Source organism: Thunnus thynnus, chromosome 3, assembly GCF_963924715.1.
Source record: "Thunnus thynnus chromosome 3, fThuThy2.1, whole genome shotgun sequence".
NCBI lineage: Eukaryota > Metazoa > Chordata > Actinopteri > Scombriformes > Scombridae > Thunnus > Thunnus thynnus.
The window spans coordinates 1,625,180-1,643,790 of NC_089519.1; the positions used below are offsets into that span (position 1 = coordinate 1,625,180).

The following is an 18,611-nucleotide window of genomic DNA, read 5'->3' on the forward strand; positions in this document are numbered from 1 at the left end:
CTGCATGAACATTTTCTTCACCAAGCAACAGACAAGTTCAACTTCTTATTCATTTCTACAGGGAGGTTTGTGTAGAAGGTCAGCCATAAATCACTATCCCCAGAGCTGGTGGAGGTTCAGTACTTTGCTGCAGGCGCTTTGGCAGAACTGGTGGGTGCCAAAGATTAGACAGCTGGATTATGTGCAGCACATTTTTACCTTCAGGCTGCTCTAAAATCACATCACTGCCATGATGGAAATGACGCCATACTCCCACCAACGGTCCAAGTGAAAGCCTTAAGAATAACTGTGAACGGGTTTCAGGTTTGATTTATGTTAATGGTACATAGTAAAAGCAGCATTCATATACGATTGATTGTTGTGTGTAGGCATTGATACTAACATTAGTCTACAACAGTTCAAAAAATGCACAACGATATTGTAATCAAAGCTTATTCAAGCTTATTCATCAAGCTTATTGTTTGTGACCTGGTGAATTTGGTTTTGAACCCTCAGCGCTGCACAGAAGCAAACATCCGTCCACTGACTGTCTCTAACATTAAACTGATATCCAGTCTTATCTGTAAGCCAGGGACTTGTAGCGTTCCAGCATTGTGTTACACAGATTTCATCCTGCCATATTTCAGGAGGAGACTTGTGTTCCTTCCTCCTGAGGAAGGAACACAAGGTGAGGAAGGTGAGGTGAAGTTTCCTGTCATGAGACAGAGACGGAGATGCTGACTTAGTATATGATGGCCTTACACAGTACTGTATATATAGCAGGTATTGCAAGTTTCAGCGGGCTGGTCAAACCTATAGAAATTATTAAGGCTATGTGTTTACTTATAGAATAGGGTTGCAATGTGCTGCAAGACTACAAATGTATAGTCTCTCTTGAGCTTGCTTTGAAACACGTGATTGCCACAATCCTCAGACATTCTCTAGCACAGCTTTGGGCTGCAGGAAATGAAAGCAGTCTTCCCACAATTCTTTGAACTGGATTTAGGTGAGGTGTAAAAAAAAATGTATCAGAGGATCTGGAGGTTGTGCTAGAACATGTGTATTAAGGTGATTTTAGACTCTGTGTGCAAGACCATAAAATTCAAAAAGCATTAGAAGATATTATCAATGCGGTGTCTCTGCAACGGAAAAATATGTAGACTAACTTTGTGTGCTCTCATTCTGGCAGTACTGTTTGAATAAACTATAAGAGTCCTAATGTCTTTCTTGGAGATACTTGTGTGAAGTGAGTGTGAAGGAGAAGAGGAGGAGAAGAGTGGAGGATGCAGCAGCCACCAGCATCCTCCACTCTTCTTCTGATGATCGTCAGCTGGCAGCCAAAAGGGCAGACGGCATAAGAGACTTGTACATGATGTTGCTTGTAATTAATCACTGTGAAACTGAGATGACAGAAGAAGTTGATTCTAACATAATTAAAAAACTAGCTAAACTTGCCAAGTTGGTCTCACCTGCTGTGTGTGCAATGTGGCCAAAACATTTTTACTCCAACCCAGGGGAGTTTGCCTCCATAAGATGTGTGCTTTACAAAAGGAGGACACATACAGTACTGGAGTATTTACTGACAGTATAACCTCAAAAAGAAGGACTTCTCTGCAGGGCAGCAGGATGTATAAGCATCACAGCTGCTACATGTACTAATTAGCTGCTATAAATGCACACATGTAATGCTCAAAACATAAATGTAGTGATGTGGAAAACAGGAAAAAGAAAGGGAATGAATAGTAATATCAGAGACACCTGTGAAAGACAGTTTTTTAAAGCACATCAACTACACATAAGAAAAGCCAAGTGGCAACTACCACAGCTTGAGGCTGAAGCCAACGCGGCAGCACCTTAAAGTGTGATGCCACTTTTCTGCTGGCTCCAAAAAGTTCCTGGCTCCAATTGACTCCCATTAAAAAAGCGTCAACTTCTCTCTAGAAATAATAAATCACTAATTAATTTTTGGTCTCAAAAAATTGGATCCTGACCTTGTGGTCATTTTTGAAATGATTGCTCTATTAATAAGATTTGAAGACGTATAGTAGCTTTGACGTCTGCCATGTGGGTGTTTATTGACAGCTGTGATTGACAGTTCGCTCACCTGCTGATCTCCGCGGCTCCTGGTCTCGGATCTTCAGAGCTTCAGTTTAAAGAACAAACAGTGATTTTTTTTCCTACTGTGTTTGTGGTTAAAGAGTTACACTAATAAGACCCTCACATGATGCTGTCATGCAATTTTTCGGTAAGTTTAACATTATTTGATTACAATACCTGCCCTGTTAGCACAATTTAGCTGAAGTAGCTAACATTAGTAGTTCCTAGTAAGCTAGCGCTCACTTTGGTCCGAGGAACTCCTTATTTGGAATATCCTGGCTCCAAACGACCATAAACAGCAACTCTGGGCTTCAAACTGGCTCCAATGCAAACCAGTGGGTGACATCACAAATCGCTACGTCCATCTTTTTATACAGTCTATGGGAAAACCAAGACACGACAGCTACATGCTTATCTCTGCAAAACACCTACAAAAGTTCCTCTAATTTGTCAACAGATTCATCCTACTTATTTCTTACAATATTTAAGATATAACTTATGATTCAAGTTAATTGTAAATTTTCTTTAGGCAATATACAGAGCTGGAAGCAATATTACTCAAGCAGACTAATAGGGATCTGAAAACATGAACTCTTTTGGGGCGAGAACCCACCTCTATGCTTTGCTTTTGACAAATGTTGTCGGGTTGCAAAATGACAACATCATTTATTCAAAAATGAGCCAACTTTCATTCATTTTACACAGTGTTTGAATTCAAAAGCATGGAGCCAAAGTTCCTCGATGATTCCCTGAAGGCGACATCAAACAAAAGCAATTAAATTCAGAGAGACTGAAGGACGTGTTGGAACAGAGAGGGAGAGACGTTTGTGGGGTGCATATCTGCACATCTGTTTGTTAATAATACAAAAGCTCCTGGTGTTGGAGATAACTTGTTGAAACATGCATTGGAGAGTTTACATGTGAATGAATTATTCATTTCTGGTGTGACAGCAGCACTGTTCATCGCTTCAGAGCGTGTGTTGCATCGTATAAAACAACAGCTGCAGATAATAAAACGGGACATTGAATTGTCTTGTTCCTTCTCCTCTGCCGTGTTCTCTCCCTGCTTCTCACTGTGATGGAAAATGAAGTCTACAGCTCCCTCAGGAAAGAGGTTGAAATGTCCACTCCTTTTATCATTTGCTCAATTACTTTTTTCAGCTACACCCAAGCTAATGTGTTCATATTGACATTCATTGGTGATGGGCTCCCACTGAGTTGTTATATGCTACATTTCTCCCAAAGCCATGTATCCAAAAGTATCTCATGTCGATATTAATCCCTTTTCATACTGATCCCACTGAAAGGTTACGTCCTCCTGCTTCACTGAGCGTCCACTTTAATCAAAATAAAAGCTCTGTCATAGAAAGAAACAGAAGATGTATTGATAGTACCAGGCTTTAAAGTAACCATGTTTCTCTCCAGCAGCATGTATTCAGACGTCTCTGTACAGTAATCATTATTCATGCAAAGAAAGCACAAAAGCTACAATCTCTTGGTCTTTTACAGATGTTTTCCAGCAGCTCTGTGGTTCATTTGATATTAAAGTAATGGTCAATGGAGAGGATGGACTGGAAGCTCACTTTCTTCACCCATTACTAACATTTTTGAACCAAACAAATGCCCTGAATCCATTCATGCCCGTACACGCCTCGTGAGCCATCTTAGTAAAGACACTTAACAACATAACACGGGATATGATTTCTGTGACTTTCACATTTGAACAGAAATCATCCGAGTGTGTCACTGGCAAGTTCAAAATTTCTCCTGCAGTGGAAGCTATATGCTGAGAAACAGCAGTCAGACACAGACACACATCTGTTTGATAACTGTGTATTTAAAGCTGCACTAATCAATAATTTTATATGAACAACGGATGGATTGCTATGTCAAATGTGAAAGGTTTTACATGCAGAGAATGATCATCTGAATCTGCAGCTCCCCTCAGCTCTTTGGAGCACTTTAGCTTCTTTAAGCTCATTGTTTTGGTTTTCCTGTCCACAGCTTTACTATTTGCACTCTCATCAACCTTGTTTCCAGACACAGTAGGCAGATGTTTTTATCAAAAAAAAAAGCAGGACAGCCAAACAGCAGACAGACAAAGCTAGCGCCTAACCGGTGAACATAGTGGAGCATTTAGCAGCTAAAGAGCCAGACTCCCTCAGGAGTTTGGGAGAGTGAATACTGGACTTACATTTGCCAGGTGTCTATAAAAATGACTGCACATGAATGCTGATACTGGTCCTTGTTTTTCAGATGAGTAAACACGCAACTGTTTGCTAACATCTTCACCATAGCAACTTTAAAGGCTGATAATGTTGTGTTTACAGCTTTTTGAGCTGCTCCCAAGTGGCTAAAAAGTCCATTAATGTAGCTTGAAAGTAAACAGACTGCACTCTCCTACCTTCACGGAGAAAGAGGTTTTGCCTCTCATGCACTCATCCACAGAGCTGCCATGCAAGGTGCTGGTCTGCCATCAGGAGATTGTGTATTTTTTAAGGCTTCATACAACATTATGATGTTGGTGGATATTGTAGCCAGGGTGGTTATGCTAAGCAAATTGATGTGATGTGATGTGATGCAATGCAATACGATGTGATGTGACATACTAGGAGCTAATGTATTGCAAATATACCTAAAACACTCAGTTTAATGTGATTTGACATGCAGAGATAATTAAAATGCCATCTCGCTTCAATCAGCAGAGCGGCTCTCTGTCTGTCTGCTTTCATTCACATTCAGACCCAGAGAGTACACCAAGGCAACAATATGCCTGTGTTTCCTGTTCAAAGTTACAATATAACAATTGCAATTCATCGATAACAATATCTCTTTTGATGTCTTTGTTTCCAAGCAACAACAAATACACAAGCACAAGGATACACAGATGTAGACACGCACATAGACACAAAGAACTGAAACCTGTATTCCAGTATTTGTGCAACATGACTGACAACTAAACAGAAACATTAGACTTAAATTAGTGACTTAAAACACAAATCACTAGTAATGTTGACAACCAGGGCCCAGTGAAAGGGGAGAGGAGCAGCCTTTTCACAGGGACGTTGTGAGGTAAGTGGTGAGGAAGAAGATGAAACTGACCGACATGACAAAACAACACGACTTTCCTGCTTCCAGTGTAACAGGCTGCCTGTGATAGAGGGGGGGGGGGGGGGGGGGGGGGGGGGGGGTAACTTGAGAGGATTTTTGAGGTTCAGTGTCGTGCAGGTGTTGAGGTGTCAGTTGCCATCTGTCTGAATGTCATTAGGTTGGAGGTTGATCCAAAAGGGCATTTTTAAGGCCACACATGCATTCATGGGTCATAAATGTGTGTGGATGTTAAAACAGAGCATGGTCCAACTAAATAAATGCTGTACAAGTTTTCTCTAAATACTTCTTTGCTACCAGTGCTATAAATTCACTGCTGTCAGTGAGAAGTGATGAGCAACATGACTGGCAGTTTGGAGGATGATTTTCGTCTCTCCAGTGGATGGAAATATTTTGTCAGTTATATTGCTGGAAACTAGAATTACTCCTATCAATATTGCAGCAGCCTTCAAGTCTTCAAACCAGAGATTCAGATGAACCAGAGGTTCAAACTCAAAATGGGTCATGATCCCAGTTCTGTTTGAATTCCCTGATAAAAGCAGAAAACATGTGAGTCACCAGATTGTGAACTCAAACACTGAAAAGCTACTGTTGACATATCCTGGTTGATTTAATGACGCATCACTCTCAGTAAAACTTTACAATTCTTTTAAACCAGATTTGCTTTTTGGTTATGGAAATAAAAATGCATACTTTTTAAAAAAGTTTGCTTGGCTCTCAACATACAGCATAATTCTTCCCAAATTAAAGTGTACATTTTGCACTACCAGCACACAAGTACAGGATGCACCAATACAATACAAGGGAACAAGATGTGAAGTCTGAACACTGTTGGTATTTTTAAACTAACATGCACCTATTCTTATATTACAGGGCAGGTATGTGGGCCCTGCCAGTGAGCTACAATGTTAACTTTCAAACTCTTTAAAAGTTTTACACTCTACTGGAAATCCACTGGAACGAAGTAAAAATCAGACTTGGCAGCCAATTAGTTTTGAGCAGATGTTGATTGTGTTCTGGAGGCAATCTCTATGTTTTTGAGGCCATATTTGTTTTATCCAAGGACAGTCAGAAGGATAAAGAGAGATCTCAACTAGACAGGGAAGATGGTATGATTAAAATACAGACAGATGTTTATGTGTAAACACCTGAAGAGAGAGAGAAAGGGAGATGATGGAGAACAGAAAATAGGGCAGGAGAGTAAGAGAAAATAGAGAAGTTGATGAAAAAGAAAAATAAGAGAAGAAGAAAATGGCACGTACACATACTCTGGCCTCAGAGAGCAGTGATCACATGGCCTTTGTTGCAGTGAAAGCAGGTGCACGACCTCTGTGTGTCTGTATACTATACAACTTTTTTGTCAAGAGAGAAGCAGCTCTGGAGTTTTAAAAAGTGCAACCTCTCAAATCTGACAACTATAAAAGTTGACAAGATATCTGTGGGAAGACAGGGGGGGGGGGGGGGGGCACAGGGAAGAGCTTATGAACATCTCTATGGGAGATTGATGGGAGAAACTCTGGAGGTTGAGGCGGTCTTAATTGGTTTACTTTCATGTTTAGCTTTGGTGACATGGTGACAGTCATATGTGGGATGCACTTCTGCCTTTGTGAGAGTGACTCCAGTCACAGTGTGTGTATATGTGTGTTTGAAAGTGTCAACGAGGATCAAAAGGAGAATATCGGAACGAGGGAAGAAAGAAAAGGATGACAAGGTAAGCATTACACACAAGAGCACTTCAGAGAAAAAACAGCCTGTTGAAAACCTAATTTCCCAAGAATATGTGGTGAGACAATAGAGCAGTCACACAGCGTATAATGGTGAGCTCTGACAGCACGGAGACGAACTGTAAACTGCTGGATTTTCTTTTTAACAGCAGATGCATCCTGGATGCTCAGATCACTTCTGATTTACAGCTCATTTACAAAGAAATACACAAGTGGCTTCATGAAAGACATATTCAAGTTCACCATGCGTACAAGGACACGGGCAAATGTGCCCACACAAACACGCTCGCGGATGTGCATCAAACAAACACTTTCATCTCGTCTTAGAACAGCGTAATATATCCACCGTGTACTATGAGTAATACTAAATAATACTACTAGCAATCAGAACGGGGACAAGCGATGCAGCGTTAAATGCCGGTTTGACGTCACAACATAAAAAAAGCCACTTAAGCTTAAGGGGGGATCGTGGAAAATAACTCACGCATTTGTGTGCATTAATTTATTTTTACAGATGTGTTTGGAAATCGCTCTTCATCATTAACACCTTGGGGATGTTGTTTGATGAAGCTAAATTTAGCTACGCATTCACACCATGAACTGCTGCACAGTGAATCATATCGGGCTCAGTGGTTAATGTGCCTAATCTATGTATTTATGTGTTTATAATGTGTTTTTTACACTTACGTACCTTCTAAAAATGATGTAATATCGACTGAAAGCCGCTCTTGTGTCGTTATTGTGAAAGGAAACACAAAACCTTCATGAGGATTACATCAAGTCTACATAAAGCCTCTGCAAATATCACATGACATCTGTTGACATTGCAAGCCCAGTGCTCTACTTTAAACACACACACACATACACATACGCAGGAAGCCTTCTCACACATCAGTGATGGTAACCATGACAATTTAGCTGCTTCAGCTTCATCATCACCCACACTCTCTCCATCCATCTCCTCTCTGTCTCACCCTGCTTTTATTCCCTTGTTTCGTTCATGGCCGGGCAGCTTTCCAAGGTCTTTGTGGAGGAGAAACTAGGCTACCAGAAACATCATCTTCTTTCTATGTTTATTTCTCTTTTTTTTTCTTCCCTGATACAAATATAAATTGTCCTTTCTCGCCTCCTTCTGGCTCTCCCTCCACCTCTCACAGTTCAAATCCTGTTTATACTCAGTGAGGTTTAACCACAGTTTGAGGTATGACCCCGTTCTTTCTCACTTCTCTCCGCTTTCCCCCTTTCTTTTCTTGTCTCTTTGCATTTTCCTCTCTTTCCTCGAGTTGTCTCCCTCTCTGTCCTTATCCTGCTTACTCCCCGTCTCTATCTCCACCTCCTCCATATTCTCCTTTTCTTCCCGTAGTTTATGTTTCTGTCGATCCACTTCCTTTTAAGAAGAAACAGAAGGGTCCTGGATCAGTGTGGGAAGAGACCTTACAGCTAATCTACCAGTGTTACTGTGTGAGTGTATTGCTGGATTAGGGCTTCTCATCTATGGGTTAGAGCCTGTCTTACAGGCTATCACAGTGGGAGCAGATAGCTGGTCAGGCGTATCAACATGGGGCTACATGGCCTGCAGTCTTCATTTCTCAATCCCCTATCCAGTGTGATTGGCAGTGACAGGATAAAGCGGCGATTATCCCTTATTATCCCTGCTCTTTTTTCACTGCTCCATCTCATAAGCGCAACTGCTGACGCATTGATCTGTCTGTCTCTTTCCTCCTGTCTCTCTTTTGTGCTACACATGCACACACGTTTTCCATCACTTCAGAGGACATTACATTGACTTACATTCATTGAAGTCTTACCCTAACCACTACTTACCTAACCATAACCCTAACCTTAAGACAAATAGATATAGTATAGGGACATAATGTTACGTAATCTGTATATAGTTTTGTGAATGTTTATTTATTCTTGTTTAATTGATGCACCTCTGAGATTTAATATTAGGACTTGGGCCTATAAGATTTTCAAAAACGAACAAAACCTGTTTCAATGTTCATATGGGCACCTGACTATTGTTTTAAGACAGACTTGAAAAATTGATATGTATATGATGTTGTCATGTACTGCACTTCATCAGTCCAGGTCATCTCTAGGATACTGTCATTGTCATCTGTTTCATGATCAAACAAACATCATCACTGCCTGAGAGTAAAGGAAGGCTAATTGTCTTGATTGATAATTATAGTATTTTATTCATTTATTTATTTATTTATTTGTCAGAGACGATGCAAAAAAACATTGTAACAGGTAAAAATGAAACAGATGTGTTGCATCAGGATTTCTAGCCGAGGCTAATTTATGACCCCTGTCCCTGGTTGAGCTTTTCTATTTGAAAATAGTCATAAAGTATCATTACCAGAAGTACATTAGTTAAATAGAGCTCATAATAAATAGTGACATTCTCAATAACAACAGTATTTACATCACATATCAATTTACATGTGTTGCGTATGTGTGCACATGTTTATGTTCCCTAATTCATGGCACTATGTGTATATGTGCATAATGTTTATAGATGTGTATGTCCATGTACATGCATCCATGTAGTCTTTATGAATATGTATGTATGTTTGTTTATCTATAAGTGTCTGTTCCTCTGTTTGTGTGTGCATGTCCATGTGCACATGTGCATGCACAAGTGCCAGTGTTTCACCTTTTCATTAAACGTTTTCAGATCAGGTTGTGTTTTTGTTTCTCTTGGTTGGGTTTTCCAAAAGTGTTTCCCTTTTACTGAAAAAGATGACTGACTGAAAGTAGTTTTGTGCTGTGCCACCCTGCAGCTGTGTGTATCCTCATTGAAAAACTGCTTGTCACAGCAGCAAACACGTTTCACATCAAAATCACGTTTGTCTCGCCTACATCCTTCCTGACGAGGAAATCATCAGCGGAAATGATCTCCTCACAGTCCTTTGTTTGGGACAGGGAACCATGGAAGAGTTTCATTTCTTGTCTCTCTCCGTGGTTCCCAATCCTCTTCTGTCTGTCATATGTGACTCCATTATTCATGAAAGATTGTCCCGGGGCTTAACAGTATGCAAACTTCTGCCCCATTTGCATATGGGCATTGGACTGATGTGTGTGTAAGGGTCTGTGCTTGTGTGCCTCCCCAGCATGTGTGATAAAACACAAAGACACAGCAGTTGTAATCAACTCAAAAATGTCAGAAGAAAAGGTTGATTGCATGCAGCGAACTGCACGAGTTCCACTATTTCACAATCTATCAAGACATTTACTTTGGCCTTACTTGTGTGCGTGTGTGTGTGCGTGTGTGTGTGTGTGTGTGTGTGTGTGCTGCTTGTCAAAGATGACAACTCTGATTACAATAACAATAGAAGGTAAATATAGAACAGAGAAAAGAGAAAAATGAGAACAGGAACAGCCTGGATTTTCTGAACAACATAATTTGACAAACATTAACATAACAATAGCGCAGTCAGGGGCCATGATGAGAGCCATCTTAATGCAGGAGAACTATGCAGTAGTAGTGCTCACCTACAGCCTGTTTGAATCATATCTGTCTACACCTAAGCAGAGACTAGTGAAAGAAACCAATTTCCATGTCTAAGTATTTATGACAGATAAACAAAGTGTTTCTGGTTACAGTTAGACTTCAGTTTGACACTTCAGTCTTATTGCTGAGATCTAATCAGTAAGACTGGAATTAGTGATATTGCAGGATATTCCTCAGAAAGCAGGGAGGTCTTGTGGTTAGAGGGGATGTTTGTTTAAAGCAAAATCCAAATTTTGGTTACTTGGAGGCACATTACTCTGTAATGAGTTACAGTATTATGATTCAAAACTCAAAACTTTGACAGTTTGGCTTTGAGGTTGTTTCAAAGGCACCTTTCACCGAGCTGGGCTGAGTAATGAAAGAAAAGTAATGCGTGATGTAACTATGTAAACTTTTGCTGTTCAGTAATTAAAGTAATGTAATGACTTCTAAATTAATAATACATAAGGTATAAATGATAAAAAGAATTTGCCCAACACTGCTCTCAGCACTTTACAGCAGCTGCATTTATAACAGCAACATTCTGGATCAAAATAAAGACAATTAAATTGAATTGCTGCAGTCAGTGGATTCGCTCGTGGACGTGAAGTCCATCTGTAGTTCAACTATGACCAACTTGACATGTGAATTTGTGCCAATGACCAATAGCGATGCTGCTGACCTATGAGAGTGCATGATGAAAGAGGTTATCATGTCATACGATTCATTTTTATATAACTCTGCTCTGCTGAATGAGAAGCAATTTCTCTTTCCTCTTAATTTCCATTTTTGCCATGAATGAATCACGACCCATGGTAGCCATCGCACAAGTACTCATTATATTACCAAGCTTCTGGCACCATCTATTTTGATGGAGATATCACATGCAAATGAATTTTACTGCGCCATGTTATAGTGCGCGCCACGGGCTGTTATGGTTCTGTTCCAGTCTGGCTCTATGTTCCTTCCTGCCATTATCCCCCAGTCCACCAGAGACCCTCAGCTGTTCCTCCCTGTGATCTTCAGTCTAGACTGAGTGAGAGAGGGACAGATACTTTGAATATTAATCCTATGTTGTGCTCTTACACTGCCATAGATGCCCTTTGTGTTTATTGATCTGTTCTCTATGAATATTCATGGATAGATTGAATCTGTAGATGGACAGAAGATGGATATTCTGTAAATATGTTAAAATGATTTGACAGTCTCAGTCTGTCAGATTTTTCTTGATCCTTATGCAGGTTTCACTTTTATATTTGAAAGTTTAAAAATGGGAGCGTGACATATTGAAGAGAGGATTTTGTTTCTGGGTTTTTCCTCCACATCTGCCCTGCATTAGCCTCGTCAGCCTTGCCCTGTGTTTTGCCTACCATACCTTCCTATCACCTTGTTACCTGATCATCATGTTCCCTCCTTATTCTGGTCCCTGCTCACCCCAGCTGTGCCTTGTTTTGTGATTAGTCCCCTGTGTATATATACCTGTCTGTTCTCTTAGCTGATGTCAGATCATTGTTTCAGCTTGTTTATGTTCCTTGTTTCGTGCCGGCCTGTTACCGGAGCCTTCTGTTACCTGACTGCTGAACTTTAAGTCTCTGCATTCGGGTCCACCTGCTCTGCTATCTGTGACACAAGCGATTAATTATGTGTGATGTTCAATACAGACATTTTGTGAAGAAGTTAAATATACTTACATGGTATCACCACTTTCTATAAGCTTGTTTTGTCTATTTGACTTTGGGAGCTCCTATCCCAAAATGCCCTTCAACAACTCTCAGAACTAGTAGGATTGAGAGTTATACAGCAACATCAATAGTGATAGTGCTGATTCAGATTCAGGGCCTCAAAATAATTATTTTGCATGTTTCTACCTTTGTGATTGCTGAAGGTTGGTGCACTGTGAAACCCCTTTTCTCAACAAACATTTTCATTAATATTTTAGATACTTAAACCATTTTTTCTGCTACCAAACTCAACTGGAACAGCTCTGGCAGTATCTCACATGACCAGTTAGCTGCAGGACAAACCACCAAAAGACAATTTTAAAATTTCCCAAAACAGAACCATTAGTTCCTAAAAAGTTCTTGTCATGCTGTTCTTTAGATAACTCTGACCTCTGTAGGAAGGGTGGGGGGCACTTGCCCTCCTTAGCATCCTTCATTTATTTAAATCTGCATCTTCGACTCTGTTTCATCTTCATATCTTCACACTGCTGTTGAACTACATACAGACTATTAAAGCATCCAAACACAATGAAGATTTGTCAACATCCAGCTTCTGTTTCTGAAGATGTGACTGCAACCAGAGTACAATGCAGTTTTCATGCATCCACAGCTCTCACTTAATAAACTCTAGCATGACTGGATGATATGGTCCCCCATCTTTCTGTCACATGGAGCTGCATTATGCATAAAGGCTCTTCCAAAGGTTTAACAGACAGCAGCAAACAAACTTGGAAGAGAAGAGCGAGCAGCCGCTGAATGGCATCCTCCCTTCTCTATAGCTGCTCTGCTATGTCTTCTTTTGAGGTTTGGTTTTCCCTTGTCGTCTCACTGGCACTTATGTTTCTTGTGATCCTCGTTCTCCCTCCTTCTCTCATTGTGTTGTGTTTGCTGCATTTTGAACTCGCACTGTCTCTCCTTTCAAAGAGCGCCTTCACTTTGCGTTCCCGTACTGTTTGAGAGGCTTATATTTAGCAGCATTAGGATGGAGCTCTCCAGGGCAAACGTATTTAGCATTATGTGTCTGACCCACATAAAAAAAAGGTGTAGAAATAAACCTCTACATTCAAAACTTCATTCATTCACAGAGTCATACCCTTTTGCTTGTACTTACAAGTGTGTGTGTTTGTATGAGTCTCCACGTGCTGTGAAGGCTCACACTGTGTCACATGCATCTTAAGCCTACAATTACCATTTGATCCTTTGATTGGTCTCAGCTTAACTATCAATTGTTGGTTAGGTTGTAGTGTGCAATCAGCACACACATACGGTTCGCCGTTACATAATACACACTGTCACACACAAATAATTAGCAAATGGTTCAAATAGCACTTTACCCTCCTCTTTCAGCTAGCATGCCATAATAATTGGTGCTGAAATGGCTGCATGTCTGTAATGTCTATCCGTGTCTGAAATGTATGTGTTGTACGGAGGCTATGCACTGTGTGTGTGTGTGTGTGTGTGTGTGTGTGTGTGTGTGTGTGTGTGTGTGTGCTTTGTGAGAATGGAATTAGTTACGGTTGTGGAGAGCCATAGAGATTGCCTGTAGCCACTTTGACAGCACTAGTCAGATATACACACACTAATATACAGTACGTACACCATCATGTGCACTCAAACACGCATGAACAAAACACACACGTTGACTCCCACCTGCGCACACACACAGAATCAGTCCTCAGTAGCTGTGGAGATGTGCGCCATCATCCACCCACACACTTACCTTCACTGATGCACTGAAACTTACAGCATTTTTGCCAAGTACCACACAAGTGCCTCTATTTCACTCACCCTCTCACTTCCTCTCTCTGCCTCACACACGCACACGCATGCACGCACACACACGCACACACATACTGTGTTACCGTACGTACCATACGTCAACTCTTTCATGTATTGTTCAGATCTTGTGGGTTCAATCTTACATGAAAGCTTTGAGAGTTCCCTGCTGCTCTACAATATTGTCAGTTTGAGGACAGACCTTTGATGACAGCAAACGAATTCTGTTTCAACCATTTAATGAACCTTAACCCAATTAAAGCCCAAATTTTCACAAAGGTCTGCAAGTGTCATATGCAGTTTGTTCCTCTTTCCAGATCTCCATGGTGAGAGGAGATAGTGTCGCTATCAATTTATCTATAATTCTGTCATCCTGTTTTTCCATAATGTAATTTTGCGATCTTGGTATTTTCTGTACACACAACATCTTTTGCATGTCTGTCCGTCTTGGAAGAATGATCCCTCCTCTGAAAGATAAATAAATTCAGCCGCCTACTTGCACTGAATATGTGGCCCTCTAATGCCTGAGTCTCAAGGGATGCATTTCATTTATAACTTCAACCTGTTTTGGGAGCCTGATCTCTTCAAAGGAAAAGGTCTCCACCTACATGGACGTGAACTTAGACGGCTGACAGCCAATTTTCTACACCGTCTAAGGCACCAAACAACTTCCTGCCCCACTCTCCACCAACGAAAGGCTCCTCTGCAGAAAGAGTGCCAGCTCCAGGGTGACAACAGTGACCCTGCCCCACCTGCTGTCTCTATGGATCCCCCTTTCACACTCCCCCCACCTCTGCCCTGGACTCCCCCACCTCTGTTCCCACTCCCCTCTAACTCTCCAGGATCCATTCCCTCCCCTGTCTCTCCTCTTAGGTTTACAAGCCAGATAAAGGACTTGGTAAAGTCTGGGATCAAAATGATTCCATTCACCCCCAGCATGGCCAAGTCACTGGTATTGCACCTCCCCTGAATTCAACCACCTTATCTACATCAGCCTTCACCCACACTACTGGCTTATAAGGCCTTGAACAGCACATGAATGGCTGCTATCAGTGTCGGCAGCGACTAGGACACGCGAGCTGAGGCCCTGGGAGAGAACAACCTTCCCAAATACAAAAGCCACAGTGTCAAGACACATTAAAATCTTCCAATGCTACAAATCTGATTCACATTCCACGTAAGCCAAGTATCTCAGGCCCTGCTCCAACAAACCTAAAGCTGGCCCTATTTAATATAAGGTCCCTGTCTAATAAGTCACTTTTAATCCATGATTTTATAACCTCTTATAAGTTTGATTTTATGTTTTCAACAGAGATTTGGTTGAATGGGAATGCTATCCTTATTGAATCCGCATCACCAAATGTCATATTTGAGTTTGACGCACGACAAAACAAAAAAGGAGGGGGTGTTTTGACTTTTTTAGGGATAGGTTCCTTTGTAAGAAGTTATCATTTGCAGAGTTCTCATCCTTTAAATATGTGTTGTTTAAAATGGAAATGAAATTCTCTCCAAGTATTCTATATATAGTTATATACAAGCCTCAGGTTCCAACATCCCCAGAACAAGTTTCTACCAGCAAATGCAATGAGTTTTCATCCTTTTGTAATGACAAGATTCAAGGCATCAGACATGCTATTAATTCCTTAATGCCAAATAAAACAGCATCATCACCGCAGTCTTCCTGAAGTAACTTGGAAGGTATCACACAATTTAATCCCATTGAAGTCAAAACACACTTGTCTTCATCCACCTGTTGCCTCGATGTTATCACCCACTAGCTTCCAGTTAAAACAGTTTTTAGCAGCCTGGTGAAAGAACTAATACTAGTTATCAGTTCTCTCCAATCTGACATTTTTCCACAGGGTTTGAGGACTGTAGTCATTAAGCTTCTCCTAAAGAAGAGCAGTCTTGATGCTGCTGTACTGAATAACTATCGGTCTATATGAAACTTACTGTTTAAGGTAAAGTTAGTGAAAAAGTTGTTCACCAAAAACAACTTTTTAATGTTGAACAATTGCTTCAGTAACTTTCAATCAGGATTTCTGCCCTATTATAGCACTGAGACTGCACTCATAAAAGGTACTAAATGACATTCACCTGAACAAAGACTCAGTCCAAGTTTCAGTACTGTTGGATATTAGTGCTGCTTTTGACACTGTGGACCAGCGATTCTATTACAAACACTAGAAAACTGGGTGAGACTCTCTGGAACTATCCTTAAGAGGTTCAAGTCATATCTTCATGACAGAAACTACTTTGCCTCCATTGGAAACTGCGTCAGAGCAGATGGCCATGACCTGAGGGGTTCCACAGGGGTCCGTTTTGGGACCTGTCTTGTTCAATATGATTGTTTAGGCCAGATCATACAAAATAATAGAGTAGCCTACCACAATTATGCAGATGACACATAAATCTACATATCACTTACACCAGGTCACTGTGGACCTGTTGAATCTCTGGTTAACTGCATCGAACAAATCAGTGACTGGATGCAGCAAAATGTTCTCCAACAAAATAGAGATAAGACCGAGAGACCACAGAAAGAAAGACAGAATGTCAACTCTCACCTTGACTCCCTGTCAAGTCAGAAAGCGTTATCCTGGACTCAGATTTAAATTTCAACAGCCACATCAAAGTGGTAACTTCGTCAACTTACTAGCATCTAAAAATATTGCTAGAGTCAGAGGAATAATGTCCAAGCAAGACCTAGTAAGGTTTACCCACACCTTTATTTCCAGTAGATTGGATTACTGCAATGGTCTGTTATGACTAGATTATTAGATTATCAGATTATCACACGGCTTTCAAAAAAAGCTCTTCAGCAGCTCCAATTTATTCAGGACTGGAATAACCTGCCATATGATATAAGACAAGCCCTGACTCTGACCACTTTTAAGTCAAAGCTAAAAACTTTCCTGTTTTACGCTGCCTACTCTACCCTGTAATATCTGTGGATGGTGGTTTTTGACTGAGAGGAGAAGCTATGGCAGAGAGATCTGATGTAAATATCAGATCAAGAATAGAATCAGGAAGGACAGGGGATAAGAACATTCAAGAAAAACATATGGTTTCACTCACAATGTGCATCTAAAAGTGGGAATATTTGTTGTATTCCTTCATCTTTCTATTTCACTTGATTTGAACTGCATTAGTTTACTTTTTAAGTATTTTACCTTTTATATTTCTTACTGTACTTTTGCACTTTTTAATGGTAAATCTTTTACCTTTACTGTATTTTTATCACTCTGTAAAGGACTTTGAACTGCCCCAGTGTATGAAATGTACTATACAAATAAAGCTACCTTGCCTTGTATGGCTCTGGGGGAGATTTCTAAAGTTTGAGAAAAATGCTGATGATGAAGTCAGGGTTATCTCAGGTTGAGAACTACAAATGTATGATAAAAGCTTGCATTACAAACTAAGGATATCATGTTTGATGGATGTAAGTTTACCAGGCACAGAGGGTCAAAAGAAAGAAGCTTTACAGTTGCATTATGGTCCTTTGATTTGACCCGTAGAGGCTAAAAGTTAGGATATCTTAGCTTCTGCAGCCTGTGTCTCTGAAGTCCCATTATGAAAATACTGACAATACCTTTAGGTACGCCTTTAAATGTTTCAACTTGTGCAAAGAATTGTGATTATCTTGAGTCATATGCCTCTACTTTATCATACACTGAGAGAAAGAGAGATGGTCTGGAGGTAAAATAAGAAAAACTTTGGAGCTCCTGGTAAGTTTGAAACCAGATGATTTGAGCAGCACATAGTTATCAACACACAGACATACTGCTTGTTGTAGCAGCAGACTTCAGTACTGTCAGTCGAGGAACTTGTCCGTTTGCCCTTCGTGTCTTAAAGTCTGAGTCGAACCTGAGAGAAAAGTCAGATGAATATGTGCTTCTCTTTTTTTATTGTATCTGAACAAAAGCTCGTGGGATGGAGCGGTATCTTGGAGCAAAAGAGAACACAGATGCTCTGACTTTCAAAAAAGCCGCTTCACACTCCAGGCAAAATCACGCCACTCCGCTCCCGCTCTGCACAGCTCACATACTCTGACGCCCGCAGCCTCCATCTATTCTCTACTGCGTGTTTAACTCACATAAGCACATATACACACCTAGACACGCCTGTGCACACTAGGGCTGCAGTCTGCTGGTCGACTGGATTAGTTGTCCGACTAAATTCTCATTGGTCGAATAATCTCCGTGTTATTTTCATAAGGAGAAAAGTGCTGCATCAACAGCTTTCCAGGATTAATCCATTATTTCCTGCGGCGGGAGGGACAGACTAACAAATTACCTGTGAAAACAACGGGGGTGTATTCAAAACGACCCAACTTTGAACTCGCCCAACCTTATGGAGACTGCTGGGTCTAACTGGACTCAACGTTTACTGAACGTTTACTGAATCTGTGTTTCTCCATAATGACACAACGAGAACCCCAGCCAGACCAAAAAAAAAAAAATTTTTAATATTTGAACCTGTTGTGAACCTGTCATATGACTGCTAGAAGAGCATTCAAATCATTACGTGTCCAAAACTGTCTTCCAACATGTAAACAAAAAGGTAGTTCCACAACTGCATTTCCAAAGACAGGATTGCAACTACCTATCACACGTATATTGACAAACGAGTCTCAGAATAACACACATTTAAATCAGCAATGTTTGCAAGTTAAGCCTAAAACTGGGTTAAGGAGGAGGTGACTGG

At 40.7% G+C, this 18,611-nt stretch overlaps 1 protein-coding gene across 4 annotated transcripts in view; it reads right to left on the reverse strand.

Annotated features, from left to right (window-relative positions):
* LOC137174426 (phospholipid phosphatase-related protein type 5-like) overlaps nt 1–18,611 on the reverse strand; it is a 54,037-nt gene that overhangs the window by 6,626 nt on the left and 28,800 nt on the right. The window lies entirely within an intron of this gene.